Consider the following 12,749-nt stretch of genomic DNA (forward strand, 5'->3'; position numbering starts at 1 on the left):
TCGTTTTTGCTATGGAATATTAGATATTTTAATGTTGCAATATTTTGCATATTTGTACATAATTTCTTCATTTTTAAGAGAAAAATTATGAAAAAAATTGATAATATGTATTACTTCCTTCTCGATTTTTTGGTGCAATAAAAAAAATATTGCACAAGTGGACTTGCATACTTCTTCCAGGGGGGGTGCGAAATATGAGGCTTACTAGAAAATTACCTACGTGCGGGTATAAGGGTTACCAGCTGATAATGGCTGATATTACCTCCCAGCTGGCTCCGAGATGATTCTGTGAATCGTCGGCAACAGATACAAGAGTAATTTAGTTACTCGTCACGTGCGTGATCTAACACAATAAAGAAGTTATGGGTAAGTAATGGTTTCACAATAACTCCTTTAGGAAAACGCTCTAATCTGGTCGCTTGATAACCCATTTAATTTGGTTCTAGTTGCTTCAGATTCCGAAGAATGAATAAAAAGTCTATAAGTCCACGAACTAGTGATGTATTGTTTATGCCATATTGATTGAAAAAGAGGCTGATAAAGTTTTTTCTACTTCCTTACTTTTTCTTAGCACCAGCCGATTTGATTTGATCTGATAGGTTTTATTTTTAAAAAGATAGTATCGGAGAGTGGTATTTTGACTGCACGTGAAAGTATGCCAGTTGCTTATGGTGTCAACTATTTTCTGTTTGCTATTTTTGAGAAATTTATATCAAAAATAATTTGCTTACTTGTGTTGTGTGGATAGTACATAGTAGTAGGTATGTATAAAATGCGGCGATATGATGGAACGCAATGCAACAACGCGGGATGGCGCGTAGTGTTGCGGTTTTCCAATAAACTCTATTGTAGCATGTCGAGTTGAAAGCTTTGGATATCTATGACAAATGAAATGGACTGTTGATAATAAATAAGCAAATGTTGAATTTAACACGACATTGATGGACAGCTCGCCAGAACTCGTAACGTGGGATGTTTCCTAGGAGGTTTAAGCAAAGTTATTGGAAGCGAGCGTGATTCTCCTATCGAGGACCTTTCATGCTGTAGAGTAGATCAATGGTTTTGAAAGAATGAAATATTAATACAAACATTTTATACAAACACAATAAATATTTAATGTCATTTTATTAAAGTGCACAATGATGTTTGCATAATATTATGATTTTGAAATATACATATGTAACAAACCTTCGCTCTACTTATAAATGAACAATTCATTATAAAATATGAAAGTATTATTATTGCAATTAAAATATTGTATCATGCCAGTCGTAAATCGAAATATTGAATATTTTTTACGTACGAATTCGTATAATTAAAGCGTAAGTCCATTTTAATGAAGTCGTTATCGTGGAACTTGTCACCAGTGACCTAAATAAAATGTTTCAATATCTTTCGATGCTGACGATAGATAAAATGTGAAATTGATGAAACTTGTTAAATACAATCGCGTGTTGACGTTAACGAGTCCATAATAATTAAAAACTAACAATTCCACACACGTAAACATTATTTTTCATTATTACAAATGGGTAATATTCAGAATTTCTACTGTATGTAGTAAGTTAAAGTGGTAGTGGGCTGCCATATTGAATGATAAGATGAACGGGCACGTAGCTCGAAGAGCTGATGGCCGTTGGGACAGAAAAGTTCTAGAGTGGGCGCCAAGGGCCAGAAGACGTAGTGTGGGCAGGTGCACTAGGTCGTTATTTCATCCACGATCTGATGAAGGTCGTGGGAAGTACCTGTATACGGGCAGGAACGGTTGTTATGGAAATCCTTGGGAGAGGCCTTTGTCCAGCAGTGGACGTCATTTGGCTGAATTAAACGAACGAAATGATAAACAGATTTGCAAGTGAAGAAGACGTTTAGGCAACCATTATATAGGATGTGTTCGTGCCCGGTAGGTAGATGATTTTCTTGCTACTAGCAGTATCTATTCCTTAGCTTTTGTCCAGCAAAGATGGACACTCTGATAATGATGATGAATTAGAGTAAGATTTTTCTACAAAAGCTTCAATCGGAAGTTCAAAAGCTCCACCAATCCAAGGGTACCTAATTGGCACTTATTGCTACAAATCGCTGCGAGCTGCACTTGGCACTGCGTCCGTCGGCAAATGACTGCGTCCGTCGGCAAATGTTTGGACATTAACTAGCGATCGCCCCGGGTCGTCTCGTGCCACGGGATTAGTGAAGCGCGTGCGGCGCAATATAGGATTGTGTCAAACTGATTAGTGACGCGGCGGGCGCAGGGACGGAATAAGTAGAGATAGTTCTAAGTCATCATCATCATTATTTCAGCCACAGGACGTCCACTGCTGAACATAGGCCTCCCCCAATGACTTTCACATCGCACGGTTGGTAGCGGCCTGCATCCAGCGCCTTCCTGCTACCTTTATCAGGTCGTCGGTCCACCTTGTGGGTGGACGTCCTACGCTGCGTTTTCCGGTTTAAAGCACTTGGTGAATGATGCAAAAAAAAGGCAGATATTGAAAATACTGAAAGTTTCAATTTCTTAAGTGTTTGGTTTATTCGTTTTATCTACGACTAACGCAACTAACAACGATGCAATTTATGTTTCGTTTCAGTCGTGAAATTATGTAACGTGTTTTCAGTATTTTGTCATCTGTGTTTACACAAACATAGCTTGAAAAGCTTTGCATATGAAAATGAATTGTTATAATTTGACTGGATAACAAAAAAATCCTTTCAATCCATCCAGAGCTCGAAACCTTTCGTATTTAAAAAAATACTAGGACTCCTGTGATTATTCAACAAAATGTATTAGTTATACAAATATCATCCTGAGTGTAACGAAATATAAAAACAAATACATTCCTAGATCTGCCCCTGGCGTGCTCAAATTGAAATGCCAGCTGTGATTGCTCATTCCGAGGCCGCGTAACGTTATTTAACGTGCGCAGGAATGCCTGGCCTAGGCCGGCCGCTCCAGATGTGTAAAGCGATTCAAATACTTTAATTATTGCCGGCGAAAACATGCTCACATTCCAACTAGTGGCTTTTTAGAGCTCCATACCCGAAGGATGCCAAAGGAACCCTATTAATATAATTTATATGCTTGTCTCGCTATCTTATCATCACTAAGCTGTATTTCATGAGCCGTATTAGTTACTTACTACACTAGCTCTCTTATTAATAAAATGTTACTACACCCTAGTGAAACACTATTTTAACTTTTTATAAGGGGATTTCAGTTTACATCATGGAAGATTAGGGAATGTCGCAATAAATCGCAGCTACTCTTACACGTTGTTGTCAATTGACCACCAAGTGTGTTACAAGACTTTAGGGTTCCCACAAACGAGCAGCACTAGTGAACGACTAGTGGTAGACGTGACTGCCGCTACATTCGGTGTCGGTGACAGCGTGTGACATGGCGACAACAGACATCGACAAGCCAGCGTTGAGAATTTGCGGGAGAAGTCGGTGGTTCATATTTGTAAAGAGCCAATTGCATAAGGCGCGCAAAAAAATTAAGACTGATAAGGCTTTTACTATAAAGATTTTGACAAAACAGTGTAAAATATTGTCACTTTATACAGAAGTTAACCATAAATTTTCACTCTACTTACCCCTTTTACGAAGGTACGAGAAAAATGTTTGGATTATTTAAAATATTTATTTATTTATAACTTTTGTCGTTCGTCTTCTACAGCCCTAAGCAAAAGTTGTAAGTGACCAAGTGCGCAAAATGGCGGTTTGAGTCGCTACCTCGGAAGTTACGACAACTTTTGTCACGAATCAGATAATAATAGTACACAGTTTCAATTTGTAGTTAATACTTTTTTGATTTGCGACATAAAATACAATACATAAATTACATAGTTTCAAAAAGTACTTAGTAAAATAAGTACCTAATGGTAGAGTCGGAAAGATATTAGATTATATCTACACTATTTTGGACCAAATATGTACAACTATATCCAAGATTAACCTGTCTCTTTATTCAGGGTGACCTAATTAAGATAAATTAATAATGACGTACGTAATTACCGCAATTGTTTACGCGTGACGCGCCATAATGCGTCACGTGTGTGCGTAACGTATCAGATCGGAATATTAACTTATGGACCGACAACACCTGAGGTATGGGACTCCTGTTACAGACGACGTATTAGATACCAATTTCTAAGACGTTAATACGTTTTTCTTAGTTTTTTTAGTATTGTTTATTTTCACAATAAAACTTCAACAAAAACGCCGAGTTTTAATATTATCAAGATTCTTCGTATGTCTTTAAACATTTCTAAAATTCTTTACTGTACTTGTATATGCAGGCAGCCGTCATTCTCTTTTGCTGTTTTATCAAAACACACGGCGCTTGCCAAGACTTCAATACACTATTTGCTCTAAAATACTTTATTTGCATGAAGCATCGCGTTGAAATAAAACCAAAGCGGCAATAAGCAAACATGTAGTTTTTCATCCCCCTGTGTGCGCTGTTTGTTTGCCGGCCGCTGAACTAACCTGCGTCTATTACGCTGCGGGACCAATGTACATACGTAGTTATTTCAGTTTTCAGATAGAAAATCGACCATGGAGGTGAAATGTAAATATGTCCTGTGTAGTTACATGCTTTTTTATTTCACGCGTTCAACGAAAACATATCATGCACATATAGTGTATTTCAACACGTTGACAGTGTGCATCGAGTGGTCGCGGTTGTTTTACAGACTATAAATAGGTAAGTTAATATTCCTGCATACAGCATCGTACTCAAAATATAGTTTTGGCTGTAATAACAATGGTATTGTCAGATTTATAGAATGTAGCTCGATTCAGCCATACCTACTCTGAGAGTGTTTTGCTTTAAACCATTGGTTCATCTTTCTCTGCCTTATCTAATAACAAGCCCAGCTGCCTGCAATCAGCTCATATTCCGTATATTCGTTTATTATGACGTTTTGTCTACTTCTTATTATCTCAGGACTACTTACACAATGATGGCGAACCCTCGGCGTCTAATCAGACGTCATTACCGTGAGTAGCTGCGAACAAAGCCCCGGGCGAGTGCGGAAAGCGCGTTAAGTGACGAGTGATGTATGGCGGCGATCATGCTTACATCCCGCACTAATATTGTGGAGGTGAAGGCGATTGTTTATGTAAGCAATCTCTGTACCTACTCATCTCAATTTGTAGAACATTTCTATTAATTTGTGTCATCATTATTAATTTGCTTTTAATCCGCTCGCATTTCTCTTTCTGAACAGTTCTTCCTAGAACAATAACTATAAAGCCTGAGATAAAAGTGAATTTTAAGGCCCTAGCTAGATAGGACTGCATTCCATTTAAATTCCGCTGTCGAATTGTGCACGTTTCAGCTTTGTGTGTGCGTTGATAGAGCAGTTAGTTGGAAAACAATTTTATATACGTTTATTGAATCAAATACTTTTTCAAGTTACTATTCCTATTCTGAGAATTTCGTTATCAAAGAGCTTTGAATACTATTTTCAAGCGTTTCCTCCAAATTTCATAAATATTTAAGTATTACCTACTCTTACGCCCGTATTCACAAACATTACTATGAGGTCTCTCAATGCGCGTGGAGGCACAGGGTGACACACGAACCAATCACAGAGGTCCATTCAACGCTGTGCGTTCGATTTACTGATTCACAATTCACATTAGCAAGCATCGTTTGTGAATACGGGCGTCAGTGTATTTTATAAATAACTTGAAAAATTCGAATGCCTAAGGTGGGAATTGAGCCCACGACCTTTCGTTTTCCAGGCGACTGCTCTTCCATCTGAGCTATGTACTTAGCTTAATCTCCGTGTATTTATTTAACAACGATTAATGCTAATATTACAATATTTTTAGGCCAATTATTTATTTTCTTATTCCTATGATATTTTGAGGTACCTACTCGTATATAAAATCCTCTGACGCATAGTAATGAGCAAAAGAAGAAGTTCAATCGATAAGATTGAGAGCTATTTCTCGTGAGATAAAATATGCAAAGAGTGACCTTTATCAAGCAACAAAATGTCATAAATAACGTCCGAACTTAAAACGTTGGTGGAATGCTAAGTGCAGCCAATATAGAGAGTTCAATGCAGTAACTCCGGTACGGACAATAAAAAGTAAATTTGATGGCCATGAACTTCAGCAGTATGAAAACAAAAATTTGGGTTTTCAGATGACATAGCGTTCCGTAGAATCAAAATGACACTAACAAAAACAAAAGGTACATTACGTTTTTCATTTCCAGATCCAGGTCTCGAATTGCAGATCAAGCAGTGATATGATTATGTATTAATGAAGCAAATAAATTGTTACCGCGGTCTCATGTTAATTAGGTCATGTCAACTTAGGGTTAGACGAGGTAATAATGCTTTTTCTGGTTCGCTCTGCTTAGTTTTGACGAAAGGTCTTGCGTCAAAAGCGGTGGTAAGCGGTGGTCAAAACTAACCGTTAACGAAGGTACTTTGAAGCTGTACTGTATTAGGCCGTATACAGAAAGAAAGCTGGAAACTTATAAGCGCTTACCGTCCGTTCGTTCACAAAGGAAGCAAGTTGAATGGCATTTTATATGGCAGCGTCCAGCGCTGACCAGCGCGTGTTGAAACTTGTCGGCGCTGTTCAGCGCTTATCGGCGCGCGTTCATATATTTTCCTGCGCGGGTTACCAGCGCTGAGAAGCGCTGGTAAGCGCTTATAAGTTTCCAGCTTTCTTTCTGTATACGGCCTTATGCTGATGCTGTCTTGGAAAAACCACATACTGCAAGTAATCTGGTGCTTCTAAACCTGTTTATTTAGCGGCCGTGACGACCTCGGGGTGGACCAAAGTCGTATTTACATATAACCCCATATCGACCGGCGTTTATTAAAATTGAGTAGTAGCCTGAACCAAATTAGTTTCGGGCAGATGACGCTGCGAAATATATTCCTTTGATGTAAAAATTTAATAAGTTTTTACTGAAGTTGATTTACTAGTTGTTTTTGGAAAGCTTTTTATAGCCCTTAGTTATTATTAAACTTGATTTATCATGGAAAAAATATTTTTTCTTTGTCCAGTCTTAAGAGCAATTTAACAGTCCTATTACTTGCGTAGGACTAATCGAGAATCGTAAATATTTTACAATGTTTGTGTAATATTTTTTTAATAAAATAGAAAAAAGTTTTACATAAAATTACGTACGTAACCAATTTGACTTAAAAATACACGTGTGTGTGTGTGGTTAGAACTAAGGTATCAGAAGGGGAACAAGGAATTTTAATGCTTTATATTTTATTACTCCAAAGATCTGTGATCTCCATCGAATAATAGAAACGAATAATAATCGATTGGAAGCAGACCCGATAACGGTCCCTGCGATGTGCACACTCAGGGACCCCAATAAAACGGTCCCACTATCGCTGCTATTACTGTATCGGCAGTTTTGGGAATGCCCCGAATGGATCGGATTGGGAGTATTGCCTCGCGAGTTGATATCGAAACGTTTGTTTTTGTTTAAAAGCTTTTGCCGTCTGCACAAAAGCATATAACGACATATTAATGTTCATAACAGTATCAGTTGGTCCGTTATTACAAAAATAAATTATGGAAATACCTTGCGTTTTACACGGAGTCATCTAGTTGCAAAACTATACATACAAGGTACCTTGGGCACTAAATAACACAAAATTTGACAAAAGAAACAAAAGATAAGGCAACATTTAATCCGTCTTATCTGTAGGAAGCGATCTATTCCAGACACGGCTACCATGGCACACCGCAGGGTAATTACGGGTGACGGTGTAGGTACAGGCATACGATGGTGTAACGTGTAACATTAAGGCTACACAAGTATTTATATACTAAATGCGTAGAGCTTAGTAGAGCAGCATTTGGAAAGTTGTTAAATCTTTGAGGGACAGACACGAAAAGTACCTTAAATGCTTATTAGCGCCATCATTTGTATGGCGTATAGAAGCGACCAGTGTGCTAACCATGAGTTTGCGTTAGGTGTGCTCGCTAACGAGTATGTCAAAAAATCTATAAGATTTTATTTCTTGAAAGTAAGTAGCCGCTAGGGGCGCTGCACAATCTGTCATACATTTAATGACATTTTTTACGCAGTCGCTAGCGAGCACACCTAACGTAATCTCATAGTAATCACACAGGCTTCTATTTGATGCAACAACCTGCAGTATTTTAATTTTGGTGAATATAATTTCCTTAATAATATAACTGAAGTTTGTAACTCGCCCCACGAGGACAGGCCTCCCACAAACATCTTTGTTTATCGCAGGCGGGCGTGAGTCAGCGATATTGTAATACACGTCGCCCCCGGAGAGCCTAATGTCCCGCCTTTTTAGTGTTCAGCCCGATTATAAGGGGATAAATATGGCCGGGATAAGGAAAGGGTTGGTCTTGCCATCGATCTGCTTCCGATAATGCAATGGAATAAATTTTGCTTGCGTTTACGACGTCCACTTCAAGCTAAGAGGCGCAAAAATAGAAGCGCTTGTGAGTATGTCCTGCTATAGCAGGGGTTCCCAACCAGTGGTCCAAAATATGGTCTGCGATCCATTTTAATTTCCATGTGTCATGAGATAGTTTATGTAATATTTAGTCCTACTAGTATTACCAAACTACCGAAGAATGTACCTAAACTCAAAAAGCACATTGATTTTATGTTGGAACTTACTCGTATGTAGTTGCTTCACTAAATAAGATGTCTTCCTTTTAAATGATAGTTGCTTATTTTAAAGTACAGTTCTTTAAGTTAATTTACGGATATGGTCCCTGCGAACAATAAAGAAATCTAAGGTTGAGTTGTACCACCTTATTTCAACCGTGACTATAACAATAACCGGTGGTTTTTGTATGAAGTTTGACAGATTTTTGACGTTTATTAAAGTTAAAGTTCGTTTCAGCCAAATGACGTCCACTGCTGGAAAGTTAAAGTAAGACGGCGCAACTCAGCCAAAGTGTTCCCTGGTCCAGAAAAGGTTGGGAACCACTGTGCTATAGGGTGCATGATCAAGTAGGTATATGATTTAAATGTCCAAAACAAATGCCAGCTCTGTTTTATCTTATCGTCTCTACTCGTAAAGGGGACGCAAACTGACAATGCTCAACAAAGGTTCAAGATCAAAGACAGAGTATTGCACCTACGGCTCTTTTCCGTAGGACAAAAATAACTTTCATAGAAACTGTACAATGAGTGAATGAATGAATGAAATAGTTTATTTTCAGACCAGTGTCCGCAGTCTATAGGTCATAGGTAAAGCTTAGTGAACAACAAATTGATAATGATTTTATTTTTGTACTTAGCACTGCGTGTATATTACTATTAATACTTACTTAGGCTGAGTTGCACCACCTATCTTTGACCGTAACTTTGACGATATCCGGTGTTTTTTGTATGGATTTTGACAGATTTTTTGACGTTTTTCAAAGTTACAATATGATGGTGTAACCGAGCCTTAATATAATTTTGTTGCAATATAATCTAACTACGATGCAACAGTGTCTGTTACTGTAATCTTTATAGCAGACGTTTGATAAATTTTGAGGTGAATTTTCACTTTGATTTTAAATTAATTGTATTGAGAGGAATCCGCTCTCTCATTACATCATTATGTATATTTATTATTTACACTTGCCTATTTAGTTTATTCCTAATACAAGATCTAACAACAAGGTCACCTACAATTACCTCCTATAACGTTATAATATAGTTATAAATATGAATTGAATTAACTCTGTCTAGACGAGGAAATTAGGGCCCATTGCAGAATAAACTACCCTCACCGGGGCCGCCCGTGCTCGGCCTAAGGCCGTGTATTTAGACAACGTTACCGCCCTAGTGATGTGCCAGATGTAGGTCAAGGCCTAAAGAAAATATGAATGTTTTTGTCCAAACTGGAATAAATAAATACCTAACACACTTTTACACGTAGCGGTAGAACTGTACTCTTTGCTGTCTAGGACCAAAGCAGAATGTCTTATTTCTAACTAAACACATATTAATTTAATTAAAAAAAGGTTTTTGTGACCAAGTATTTCATAATATCAGTCTTTAATTAACTTGATCATATGGCTGAACACAGCTGAAAGTGGCATCAGCGGTAGAGTCGTCGTATCCTTATGTTCTAAAACATGTGCCCGACACGTGTTGACTCATGGCCGAACATAGCTGAACGTGATGACAATGGTCGAATTGTCACAGCTCTTATTAACCTGAGTTGTATCTTGTATCAGGCATGTGCCCGACACGCTTCAACTCATGGCCGAAAATAGCTGAACGTGGAATGATAGCCGAATTGTCGCAGCACTAGTTCTTGTTGGCCAATTAACCTGAGTTGTCTGGTATCAGGCATGTGCCCGACGCCTGACGCCTGCAGATCGCCGGCTGATTAGAATCCGCTGCAATTGTTTAAGGTCACTGTTACACGGAACACGGAGTAGGGCGGCCATGGGGTTTGCTAACTATCTTTGGAATAGAATGCCTTTGAAATAAAACTGTGGGTACGAAGATGTTATCATATAGAAAGCAGAAATTACCTGTAATATAGGTATGTAGTATAGTCTATGTGCTTCCAAAGATGTACACTCGTTACCAATCACGCTGTAGGTATTTTTTGCGTCGTATAAAAAGATTATTGCCAAAATATTACTCAGGCAAAACGATCGCTATTGAAGCGACTGCCGGCGAAACGTTCGCAGGCAAAAAGTAATGCCGAGTAAAAATTTGTAGGTGAAAGATATTTTAGAGAAATATTAGGCGAATAGTTCAACGGACAAATGACTGTAGGAGAACAGTCTCAGACTCTATTATGAAATAAAACGACTGTCTTCTTTGAAAGCAAGAACACGAGTGGATTTATTCATAGATAAATCAGATACAAAGAAACATAGACAAAAAAGGTTTGAGTTATTGTTTATGATATTTTACAACACCCCCACTATATCTAAACAATAACCAATCACTAACTACCACTCAACATTAATTTACACTGTTAGTTAATATTTTGAATTCCTAACCTTTTCAAATAATTATAGTGTTTTATACTGTTTAAAGCTTTTGTTAGCAAGTCAGCCGGCATATCTGACGTACATAAATAATTTACTTTAACAACATTCTCATTTAGTAATTCTCTACAATAATGATATCTAACATCGATATGCTTCGTTCTATTGTGGAACACAGGGTTTAACAATAGTTTTTGTGCACTTTGGCTATCATTGTATAAATTAATTTCATAAAAATTATTAGTAACTTCATACTGCAAGTTTCTTAAGTACACAGCCTCTTTGCAGGCTTCCGAAATTGCCACATACTCTGCTTCTGTACTAGAAAGTGCAATACATTTTTGTTTACTACAACTCCAAGAAATAGCAGACCCCGACAAAGTGTAGCAAAACCCCGTATAAGATTTTCTATCGTTAACATCATTGCTCCAATCAGCATCCACATAACCTTCAATTTCAATATTATTATTTTTACAATATTTCAGTCCTATATTTTTGGTTTTCTTTAAATACCTCAATACTCTCTTAGCATAGAGCCATTGCTCTTCATTACTGCAGTTATTAAATTGACTCAGGTAGGAAACTGAATAAGCTATGTCAGGACGCGTGAGGACAGCTAAATACATTAAGCTCCCAATAAGCTGCTGATATGGATTCTGAGTTTTACAATTTATATCTTTTTTACATTTCAAGTTTGCCTCCATTGGAGTATTAACAGTTTTACAATTTGTCATGTTAAATCTGGCTAACAACTTATCAATATATTTCTCTTGACCTAAACTGACTGTGCAATTCTGTTTATCAATGTTAACTGACATACCTAAACATTCTTTTATTTCTCCTAAATCGTTTAACTCAAAATTACTATTCAACATCTCTTTAAGATTCTTTGTTTCAGACTTGTCATTTGAGAAAACTATAAAATCATCGACATACAAAGTTACTATGGTTCTACTACTGCCAACAATTTTAGTATACAAACATGGCTCCAATTTAGATTTATGATAACCATCCTTTAACATACAGTCATCTACCTTTTTATGCCACGCCCTGGATGCCTGCTTGAGACCATATATGGCTTTGTTTAATTTAAGAACTTTTGAATTATCTTTACACTCAAAACCAACAGGTAAGTGCATATATATTGTCTCATGCAAGTCTCCATTCAAAAAAGCTGTCTTTACATCAAGGTGTGTTACATCCAAGTTCAATTGTACTGATAATGCAAATAGTAATCTAAGTGTGGTGTGCCGCACAACTGGAGAAAATGTCTCGTCATAGTCAACACCATATTTTTGAGAACACCCTTTAGCTACAAGTCTGGCACGATACCTTACATTGTTTACACTTAAACAATCTCTTTTCTTTTTCAAAACCCATTTACACTTTACAATATTTACACCAACAGGAGCATCAACAATGTCCCATGCATTGTTTTTCTCAAAGCTTTCCAGTTCATCTTTTACAGCCTGTTTCCAATGTTCTTTTTCTGGTCCTTGTAAAGCTTCTTCGAGTGTCAGTTCATTGTAATGTTCATCATTTTGTTCTGAACACAAAAAACCATATCTATCTGGCTTTCTTCTCTGCCTTTGAGGTAGTATTTTTCTACTTATCACTTCTGGAACTTCTTCATCAGTAGTCACAGATTCATTCACCACAGTCTCTTCCATCTTATCATCATTTGCTGTAGAAGTAAACGAATCCTCATCTGTCATGTCTGCGATATCCCCCACTGAATCTTGACATACTGAACTCTCTTTGGGTTC

This window comes from Ostrinia nubilalis, chromosome 26, assembly GCF_963855985.1.
Source record: "Ostrinia nubilalis chromosome 26, ilOstNubi1.1, whole genome shotgun sequence".
NCBI classification, from domain to species: Eukaryota; Metazoa; Arthropoda; class Insecta; order Lepidoptera; family Crambidae; genus Ostrinia; species Ostrinia nubilalis.